The sequence below is a fragment of the Solanum dulcamara genome, chromosome 4 (assembly GCF_947179165.1).
Source record: "Solanum dulcamara chromosome 4, daSolDulc1.2, whole genome shotgun sequence".
In the NCBI taxonomy this organism is placed as follows: Eukaryota; Viridiplantae; Streptophyta; class Magnoliopsida; order Solanales; family Solanaceae; genus Solanum; species Solanum dulcamara.
The window spans coordinates 22,976,269-22,988,914 of record NC_077240.1 but is presented as its reverse complement, the minus strand read 5'-3'; positions in this window follow the sequence as shown (position 1 = coordinate 22,988,914).

Here is a 12,646-nt window from a genome sequence, read left to right as displayed (position 1 = left end):
AAAATTGAAAGACACTATAAGAAAAGTGGGGGTTAGTGGCCACGTCTGATATATCTATAGCACGTCTCTTTCACCCAGCTTTAGGGCCCGGGTTCGACATGCCAATGAAATGAGGTGTCATGAGACGAGACGTTTTATATAATACGGTGTAAGGGTATATATATTATGTATCTTAAATTTTATGATTAAGAAAATAAGTAAATATATATAAAAAAAAATTCTGTAAATAAAAATATAATTATTATTTGAGAAAAATAATAACATAATAATGATAATGAAATATTGAAATTATCATCTATCTTCATATTTATTAGTCGTTTTCACCTTTCATAAATATTTACATTGATTATTGTTTATATATTTCAAAGAATGATTTAAAAAAATGTAAGAGTAGTAATAATAACAACAATATATGTGATAATCAAAATACAATAAACAACATATGACAAAAACTACAAGGGCACTACTAGTCCTACACCAGGCACTAAACCTCGCAAGGCAAGACAACACTCTACCCCTACTATCCTTCAATCCTAATACGCGACCTCTACTCCTTCCTATCTAAAGTCATGTCTTCGATAATATGAAAATGCGTCATATCATGTCTAATCACCACTTCTCAATATTTTTTGGGCCTACCCCTACTCCTCCACCTACCCACTACAACCAGCCTCTCGCACCTCATGCCGAAACTCTTTCAATCTTACTTCTCTCATATTGCCCACCACAGAATCCATTACCACATTCTCCCGAATAATCGCATTTCTAATCTTTTCACTCCTAATATGTCCACACATTCATATCAGCATTCTCATTTACGCAACATGCATCTTCTGAACATGAGATTTTTTTGATTAGCCAATACTCTACTCGTACGACAGGGACGGTTAAATCACTGCTTTGCATAACTTACATTTGAGTTTAGGTGGTACCTTCTTATTAGAGCAGACTCTAGAGGTAAGCTTTTTACCTATGTCGCCCCAATGTTATGTGTGACATCATCATTGATATCATCACTATCTTGGATGACGGACCCAAGATATTTAAAACTTTCTCTCTTAGAAATTGTCTGGGTAGCAAGCCTCACTTCAACATTCGCTTCATACATCGCAATACTGAATTCGCACTCTAAATATCCCATCTTGGTTCTGCTCAATCTGAACCCTTTGGATTCTAGAGTTAGTCTCCAAACCTCCAACCTATCATTAACTCTGCCCTGTGTCGCATCAACAGTACTATGTCATCGGTAAATAACATACATCATGGAACCTCGTGCTACATAGATCGATTCAGTTCATCCATCACCAAGGCAAATAGGAAAGGGCTAAGCATAGATTCCTGATGAATCCCCATCTCAACTAGGAAGTGCTCAGAGTGTCCTCTCACTGTTCTAACGTGTGTCTTGGCTCCATCATACATGTTCCTTATAGCTCTAATATAAACTATCAGGACACCTTTAGTATCCAAACACCTCTAAAGGATATCCATCAAAACTTTGTCATGGGTCTTTTCAAGATCAATGAACACCATATGTAAGTCCCTCTTCATTTTTATATATTTCTTCATTAGTCTCCGCACAAGATGGATTGCTTCGGTAGTCGATCGCCCCGGTATGAATTCAAATTAATTTTTGAAAATGGATCACCCTGACATGAGTCCAATAAAGTCGCAAAATGAATATAGGCTATGAAATCTTTATCCTATCAATTTTTAGGCATGATTATCTAAAAATTATTAATGACACTGTCATTTTTTATGAGAGTTGCTTTATTTATTTATTTTATAAAAGATCACTAAAAATAATTGCAGAAAGTATGAATACGATTACATTAATAAAAAAATATGATTTATAGCAAAAATACTTTAAAAATAGTAAAATCAAAATTAACATTGAGGGCATATGTTTTCACGCCCAAGACTTATGCTTTTATGCTTAGGGGCTTACGCATGCCCCAAAAATTTTAGGATTTATGCCCTATGAATCTACGCATTCAATGTCTTTCCCGGAGTGTTTTTAGTACACACGCCTTGAAACTCACCTTGAAAACGTCTTTGAAAACACTCACTTTTTGTTTGGATATACAATTTGAATTTCTTAAGTTGTATTTTATTTTCTTCATAAATATGAAAATCCTACAAGTAAGATTTCTCCAATTCTTATACAATCTTATCGAATTAGCAAATCATAGTTCAAAAATAAGATATCGAAATATCCTAAGAAGTCACATTAGTTAATCAAACATTTTCATGTTTCTTTTATAAATAAATACTTGCAAATACAATTTTCAAAATGCACATAATTTTAAAAAATTAATTAATCAGCAATAATAATAATTAGTTATTATTTAATATAATTCTTTCACATGAAATGAGCATGAGCCCTTTTGTTTTACAAATTTTAAATGATAGAATCTTTTTTTTTTGTAATATATACACTTATAAATAAAATTTTCTATTTAAAATATTTAAATTATAATTTTAAATCACATATTCATACGATAATTTTTAATTATATGTCTAAATGCAAGTTTAATTTTTCTATTTGTCCATCTTTATTTTATTATTAGGGGAACTTTGGTCTATAGTGCCGCTTTGGAATTCACTTTGAAACAATGCGTGCAAAATAAAATAAAAAAACTTTTTTTTTAAAAAATATTTACATTAAATTTTAATTAATTCAAATTCACCTCATGTAATTAAGAAACGAAGTTTAAAATAAGTTGAAGATTCTCAAAAATTCAATAACTTTTTCTATATTTATATTTAGAATTTTTTTTTAATATGTCTGAAAATGGTAATAAAAGCATATCTTTTGAACAGCTGGAATTTGAATGGGTAGTAGTGTTAAAATATTAAACTTTAAATAGGGAAAAAGAGCTGTACCAAGGGACCACATACAGAAATGGGTACACAAAAATTGAAATAGTCAAATACCAGGGCCAGCCAAAGACTATTATTGATGCAAAGTTGTTAATATTTTTTTTAAAAAGTATTTGTAATTTGGAAAAACAAAGTTATTCTTTTATATAAAAAATATATATTTTTATAAATATTATTTTCTTAATTTAAATTTATTTACCTGATTTTAACTTGATAAGGAATTTAAGAAAATAATAAAACTTTTGAATTTTATACTCTTAAACAAAAGATATGTAATACACCAAAATCCAAAATCTCCTTTAATTTTTGGAGTATTACACAAATTTCATAGTGTTAAGAGCTAATTACATTTTATTCCTACTCTTTTTCAAATTATAAAAATTCCTTAAATTTTGTAGAATCCGGATACATCCCAAAATATTCTCATACATCGCGTAAGTAATGTATCCGATCGATATATCGCGTAAAGGGATGTATCCGATCGATACATCACGTAAAATGATGTATCCGATGTCCCGATGCATCATGTAAAGTGATGTATCCAATCGATACATTGCCTAAAGTGGTGTATGCGAGAATAGAAGAGAGCAGAGATTTTTACAATTTTTTCAAATGGTAGAAAATTTTAGAAAATATGATAAGCTAAGTTGTGTATTTAGGTAAATTTTTCTTTAAATTTTTCCGTCTTAAATATGAAATGTGAAAAACTAAAATTAAAATAATTTGCAATTTTTATTTTTTTAAAATGAACTAAAAATAAAATTAAATTAAACAGCGCAATACAAAATATATTTTTAAAAAATCTATAATAATTTTATTATCGCTAAAAAAAAATGGGGAACTTGGAGCCGGCCACTATCAAATACGTGGAATACCAATCTAACTTGTCCTCAGTTTTTGTTTTTGAATTCCACTTTAGTCGTGTTCTGTTTTAACACTCCAATTCCATTTTTCATATACTTTTTAATCATAAATAATATTATTTGATATAAACTATTTAACGAGTGTTGATAAATATGAAAAGAATATAAAAAAAACATCTAATTAGATAATGTAATTTGGGTTATCTGGGTTTAATCCATATACATATTTTCTAATTTTTAACTCAATTTCAATACGGACAAAAAAAGACTGATTCATTACAAATAATAATTAAAAAACGTTAAAAATCAACTAAAAGATTTATGAATTCCATTGGTTTGTAAATTATTTTTTATGCATTCATTTCTAGAGAAAACCAACTATCTTTAAAAAAAATCGACGTATTTTTATTAATTATTTTGTGTTTATATGGAATATAAAAAATTGAAATGAAACATAATTGAGATAACGTATTAATATAAAAAATCGGAATAAGTTAGAAGCATTGTATATGTATTTGGTCAAATGAAATTATGCATATTCAAAAAATATATATATATATATATATATATATAATTTTTTTTTAAAAAAAAGAACTTATGTTATTACTGTATTTTCATAAAGAAATCCTTTCTTAAGAGATAGATAAACTTACCATGATAAAGAGATTTTTAAGTTTCAAATATTTTAAATATCCTAATGACATCTTACAGCTTGTTTGAATGGTTGTTACTTATTGTTTAAGTATAGTGTGGAATCTATATAATGTCTTTGGAGCTGGACATGTCAGCTTTTTTAAATTAAAGTTCATTTTGATGGCATTTTAATCTTTTTTTATAAGAATCAAGCATTATTTGTTTGGGAAAAAAGGGCAAATATATTTCTTAATTTTATGAATGTAGATCTATTAAAGAAAAAGGTATATATGCACGATTTATAAGACGACAAAGATTTATATACAACACTTTTAAATAAAGAATATATCTGTTTGGATGGTTGTTAAGTATTGTTTAATAATGTATCGTATTATATTGTTTTAATGAATATAACGTTTGGATAAATTGTATCGTTTTTTGTTGTTACATAATGTCACACATCCATAATTTGAATAATAAACCCACAAGAAAAGTAAGCTACGTGGTAGAGATACTATGAAAATATAAGGTAAATGATAAAATAAAATTATTAAATAATAAATAAAGATAATATCAGAAGAAAATATTGAGGTAACGACACGATCAAATCAAATCGATCGTTACACAAAATGGATTTTTTGCTCGTTACCTAACAATAGATTTAAACGATATAATATAATAAATTTATGTAACAATCAAAACAAATATTATAATTAGACTAACAATACAATACAATATAATACAATGGATAACAACCATTAAAATAAAGGGGTTAATCACAAAATTCGAGAAATATATTTATTCCTTTTCCTTGTTTGTTTATGATGTATCCTCAAATGCTTGACCATGATCTCTTTATAATATGCTGCCAAACGTGTCCTCTATGATTTAACAATGACCAAGTATAATACAGCCGGTCTCTTTTAAATTGCACTCTTAATTTAGTTTATTTAATATTTCTCTCTAGTTCAATATGAGCATTTTCTTGTCTTCTCATTTTGTAAAAAAATAAATAATCAAATTAGTATTTAAAAATTTCATGTATTAGTACTTAAAATTATGCAATATATTTTATATTGTCATTTCTTAGAAAAAAAAGCTCAAATTAATATTTGAAAATTTTATTTATTTCTAAAAAAAACCAGATATTTAAAATTGAGAATGAATTATTTAATTTTGAACTTTTCAAGTGTTATTCCGTTAAAATTAGGGATGAATTTATATCAAAATATAATGAGATAGATATATTTAAATCAAAAATATAACAGGAGGAATATATTTAATTTAAAAATATAATAAAAAATATATTTAAACTATTTTCAATAGTACAGATATATTTGACCCTTTTGCCTTTGATGTTGCTTGTGTCGACCTAAAAGAGCAACTAGTCTATGAACTTACTTGGTAAAGTGCATTATGACGACAGGGAGAAACACATTACAAGCACATGACAAGTGGGAGTAGGGAGACAAATCTACATCTCACGAGTCACGAGATTTGAATTTAGCAAACGGAAAAAGATGTGATAATTTAGAATTGATATATTCTTCATTATAAAATGACTCATATATATTTTTGTAATTATACAAATAGCTTATATATATGTTTTTATTTTAACGAAAGTGAAAAAAAATAATTTTACCTGAAAATTAAAATCAAAGAATTATAAAAAAATTTATTCTTTTCAATACAAATTAAAAAAATAAAAAATAAAATAATAATAATATATAAATGGGGATAACCAGGCCTCATGGTCAAACATTCTTTTCATGTCTTTTTACATTCTGCACTTGATGGTTTTATCTTATTATATGTTCAGTTCTCTATGTATACTTTGATAAATCTATCCATATTTAATTTGAGGGATAATTTGTACTTTCAAAAAGCATGTTGGTCCAACAACTGACAAAATACTCTAATTCTTCTTAGAATTTTAAGGAATTCTTCACAATTTTTGATGTACTAACATTTCAGTATTCTTTTCTGACAACGAGTAATATTTTTTTCTTCATGTTTTTAAATATTAAAATATTTACAATAACAAAAGGGGTAAATATAAATATCCATATAAACCGGCTGAATTCACAAATCATTAGTCTCCATTTTGATTTGAAAAGTTATATAATGTAAATTTCATGAGTAAATCTTCCATTTTTTAAGCTAAAAAAATGGAAAAAGGAAATTGCATTCCTGAGATGAAGGAAGTGGAAAGTTTATAGAAAGATTTTTTAAATTATTATTCTTTTACGGTGTTTTGGATTTTTGGAAGTTTAAATAATATCAGAAAACCATTTAAAATAAGATTAAATAATATTAGAAAACCATTTACATTCTTATATGTATTTTACATAATTTAATTTGCAGAATATCTACAAACATTATGTTGCAGTATCAAAATTTATTTTTTCCTATTGTTAATCTTTTTCTAATAAAAAATTTAATTTCATAATACAACAGTGATTGTAGCATATAAGATTTGTTCTTGCATACATCAATATATATATTTTCAAAAAAAATAAATGGAAATATCCCATTTTTCTGTAATTTTCATTCTCAGAATTTGAATCTGAGAATACAACAGTGATTGTAGCATATAAGATTTGCTCTTGCATACATCAATATATATATATTCAAAAAAAGTAAATGGAAATATTCCATTTTTCTGTAATTTTTATTTTCAGAATTTGAATCTGAAACCATTAATTAAAAATGGATGGATAACTTACTATTGCACAAAACTACCACAAACTTTGATGATAGAATAGAAATAATTAATCGCGTTAACACGTTAAATCTCTATATATCTTTCAAAATGTATCAAAAAAATGCTTATATCTTTTCATTTTTTCTCCAAATCTAAAAAAATAATTATACTTTTGTAATGTTGGATCATCCTAAATATCTTTGAACTACATTTTCTCTAACTAACATTATATTGTAAACAAGTACCAAAAAGAAGATTAGAAAAGATTAATTTGGATGTTAAAGTGAAACTTGGGCCCGTGCTAAGCATGGGTTTTATGCCACTAGTAGTACTATATAGTATTTATAAATGAGTATTTTACTTAAATTCCATATTGAAAAAGTTCAATTACAATTTATCTTGATTTTTTTGGTAATTACCCAGATTTTCTCTTTTTTCCAGATTTTTGATACATATGAATGACACTGATACATCACGATTTGATACATAAGTCCTTTTCATGATACATCGCTAGTTGATACAAACTAAACATTGTAATATCAATAAAACTTATGAATCAGCTTATAACACCTAATATATCATGAACACAACAAAAATAGCAGTAAAACTTATGTTTTACTGATACATTTTGTGTTTGGTTTGTATCAACTAGCGATGTATCATGAAAAAGACTTATGTATCAAATCACAGTGTATCAGCATCATTCTTATGTATCAGAAGAGGAATTTTTGAAATTTTTACAAATGGTAGGAAATAATTGAAAATATAGGAATATAAGGTGTGTAATTTGATAATTTTTCCTTTATAAATAGTATTTATAAAATTACTTTTGTAATTTTAGTATGATTAATACGAGAAATTTTCATAAATAGTTATAATTTGAGTTATAATTATAATAGTATTTATAGTTTGTTTTATTATAATTCATAGCAATAATTATAGAGAGAAGAGAGACGAGCAAGATCAAGATAAGTAGTGAGAGAGGCGAGCAAGTTGTATCTCATATACAACCTGTATTTCAATTGAAATTGAGATACATAATAACATCATGATACTTAACATCTTACACATATATATTCAAAAGAAAATTCAAGCAACTCTCTTTGTTAATCAATTCCAAAAAACAACAACATTTTAATCAAAATAGAGTTGTCAAAGTTCCAACGTCTACGCCTTTAGTTTTATACTAATACTAGGTTCTTTTGTTTGTTAGCATTAAAATAACATATATGAAATATTTCATATAACTATATAGTTTAATATGATATTTGGTATTTTGATATTCTATATCTAGTCAAATAATAGCATATAAATTGTGAGGGTATAAAGTAAATGTTTGTCACAATTTAGTTGACACACTAACTAAGTTATACACCTAATTATATATAAATATATAATTTTTTTGTTAATTTTTTTCTGTCACCTATACAATTATGTCATGTTACGGCGCTGCATTGTATAAAATGACATTGGCTGCTACTATTTACTATGTATGGCAAGAGCGAAACCATCATATGTTCCAGAATAGACACTGGCCAAAGGAGATTATCATCAGACGATTGAGGCTGCTCGTTCTTTAATCACCCCTCTTGGATTTAAGTGCCGGGTATGAACAAATTTTTGATAGGGAGCGTTGTTTGGTTCTAACGGTGTGGATGAAAAATGAAGGGTTGTGACTTTTTCGAAAAGTTGTGATCTTTACGAAAGGTTGTGACCGTACTAAAAGGTTGTCTCTTTTCAAAAAGGTTGCGCCCTCTCTGATAAGGCACAATTAACACATTTTCGTACTACCCTTTGTAGGTTATAAATAGAGGAATTTTCTCCCTCAATTTTCTTTATTGAATTTCATCCTTCTTCTACATACATTTTCTTACAAATAAAAGTAGAGTCTTTGTGTGGTTTCGTTGTTGCCTTTTGAGTTCGCTAAAGTTATTGAAGTTTAAGGTACCGCTACTTTTTTAGTAGGTTATTTATTTATCCTGGGAGGAAATAATCCACAACCTCGTGTACAGTGAAGGAATTAAAATTTCTTAAGGACACATAGTGATTTCTGTGTACTCGGATAGTTTCATTTTTTTTCATCTTAATATTTTTCTAGTTTATTATACTGAATACAGAAAATAACAAGTGCTTTCCCTCGAATAAAGCCCTATACGCGGTGCAAATTCGAATAAATTAGACTCCAAACATTGAATGATTATACATGTAGCCATGAATTGAGAAAAGATATTTCACTTTTATTCAATACATAAATTCAAATTAATCAAAATAGTACTAGACATATCAAGGTGCGAAAGGCAAGCAGCATTATACATGTTGTAGGGTACGTAGCTGAAGACGTACACATCTTTTTTCTGAATGATTAAATCAAATTCTATTACTTTTATTATTTTTGTTAATGTTTAATATACTTTCTATAATATGATAATTTTGTCTAGTTTTAGCACCCATATTAAAGATGCAAAATTACTTCTTAGAAAAAAATATTGCTGTCAATGTGACACCATATGAGAACTATGTTACAGACCGGGCATGATGAAGGCATGTGATCTCATTCATTATAGATATCTTTAATTTTTTTAATAATAATGTGAATGGACAATGATCAAGACAATAACATGTGAGTATTTAATATAGCGATCGGAGAGAATAATGTGTACAATTATGTTGTAAACGTTCATTTATTTTTGACATAATGCAAATCACAAACATAGGAAAAAATTGCTATTTTTTTTTAAAAATACACTCAAGAAAATATAGTTTTTTCTTTTGACAGATTTGAGCTATTGTCTTATAAACTCTTTTGAAAACGTTAATTTTGTTTTCTAGTGTATAATGGAAAAAGATGTGTACATGAAATAGGTGATTCAAGTTTTGAACTCAACTAAAAGCAGAATTCTCATTCCATACGCAAAGTAGGCGTTTGATTTGAAATTTCCGATTTCAAGTTTTAATTTAAAATCAATGTATATTTATGAAATTTATATAAAATTTCAATTTCAATTTCTTAATTCTTCAAAAAAGTAAAATTTTAGTAATTCATCATTTTAAATTATATATATAAAGGATCCATGCTCAACGTGAATTATTGTTCTTACCATTTGGAAGGATTATATTAAATGATAGCTAGTTATTATTATTGTTGATTTTTTTGATCTGTAAATCTTTATAAAAATTATGTATATTTGAAAGCTTGTTGAAATATTTATTTATAAAAAGAACATGAAAATATGATTTATTAATGTGGCATTTTAGGATATTCAAATACCTTATTTATGAACTATAACTTGCTCATTTGATAAGATTATATAAGAATTGGAAAAGTTCTCATAATTTTCATAAATTAGAGGATTTTTATATTTATGAAAAAAATACAACTTTAAAATTTGAATTATATATATCAAAAAGAAATTCTACTTTTAACCAACTTAATTTCAAATTAAATTAATGATTAATTTTAAATCATGTCCAAACAGGCCCAACATACAAGCGACCCTAATACTACTGCTATAAGCGCACCGATTCACTTTTAGTACAACAATCTAGAGCATTTGTGTAAGTGATAAATTAGCTCATAAATTTACAAGTGGCTTAATTTATTTAAGTTTAAATGGGTCACTGACTTATTGATTTATATATTAACTTTATTTATTTTGATTCATCTAATTTAAGTTAACACATTAAAAGTTGAATTGATATACAACTCAATTAACTCATGAAAATATTGTCGAGATATTTTTAAGAATTTTTTATTTATTTAATATGTTACATATATAACCATGGATTATAACAAAAAATTAATTAGGTATTTACAAAAATTATAAGTAGATAAATAAAGAAATTAAAATATCGCAATAGTTGAGTGAATTAGATTGTGACCTATTATTTAAGCTCATTTCAATGCAAGTAGTTTCAATTGTGTCCTATTTTGAAGATGTCTTTTATTTTTGTCCCTCAAATATGTGTTCTTTCCTTCAACACTTTAAATAACCAAAAAAAAGAAGCTGAAAATAACGGCGTAGTCAGGATTTTTATTTAAGGGTGTCAAAATATAAAGTAAAAAAATATATGTTACTATTAGGATAGAATGCACAACCTCAAGCAACTTTTGCAACCCCTTAATCTCTACAGTAAAACTTCAAATTGTATCAATAGGTGTCAACACATGTATATATGTATTCATTAAACTAAATTTTAACCCATATATACAATATAATTTTTCGACGAAGGGGTGTCGCTTGACAACCCTTGCCTGAGGGTGGCTTTGCCCCTGGCCCAAAATACCCCTAACATCAAAATAACCAACAATATTCGCTTGACATAAGGTTATATTTTTGTAGCATGATATAACACAATTTATGCTTTAAAAAGGCATAAAAAGTTATGCCACTTCATTTCTACATAGTTTATAAATATCGAGGCATAAATTCAGTTTCAGATGCCACACGTCATGTCCTAAGAGGCATATATATAACTTAATTCCTACATAACTTATGTCGAGCGAAACTAAGTTCTCTAAACTTACCTCGAGCAAATAGATACTATACGTACACAACTTATGCCGGGTGAGAAAAAAGTTCTCTAAACTTATGTCGAGAGAAAATTAGGTCATAGATAAGGATATTTTGATCCACAAATTTCATTAATATAAGCAGCAAAAGCAAAAATTAAAAACCATCATATTTGAGGGCAAACATCAAAAACTACCTTAAAATAGGGGTAATGTGTACAAAAACTTCATTTTCGCTCAAGTAATTTTTTAAAGAGTCATTTTGTTAAATCATTCTACTTTAATCCGTTCAAATCCAAATCATTCCGCTTATTGACATATGCAATCTTGTGACGTAATTTACATGACTCCACTAACTACGCATGGACCTATTAAGAGCCGAATTTTGGTTTGTGGCATATGTATACATTTTTAAACCTTAATAATTTTTGGTGGTTGAAGGGGAGCCTTGACGTAACTGATAAAATTGTTGTCATGTAATTAGGAGGGAGTCGTGGAAACAACCTCTTGCAAAATAGCAGAATAAGATTGTGTACAATAGACTCTTGTGATTCTGCCCTTCCCTAAGTCCCGCGCATAACAAGAATTTCGTACCTCTCACGGTTAAAAAAGTGGTTAACTATCTCAAAAAAATCCATATCGTCCATCCGAATTGTCTCAATTACAGCCAACTCCCCCTTCGAAAAATGCAAGAAACTTTGAATTGGACGTAGATAGCCTTTTCCATCTTTTCTGATTTCGATAGGCAAGGCAAATCGCCAATCGATTTGCCGATCCAACTAGGGACAAAACACCCTCTTAATAAGTTTGGTAGTTGGTTACTTTAAATATATTTTGAACGGCAATGCAAACTACAAGAGTCAAGCACTAACAATGACATTCTTTGTGACATTCGTATTAGGTGATGCAAGCAGGTAGATATTTCTAACAATATGCCTCCTAAAATATTGTCTTTTCTGTCATGTAGGAATTAGGATTAATAATTTGTTATGTAAGAGTGTCTAGCAAGCTATATGGTTGCTGTTATGGTATGAAGCCACAAATGTAACGGTTTTT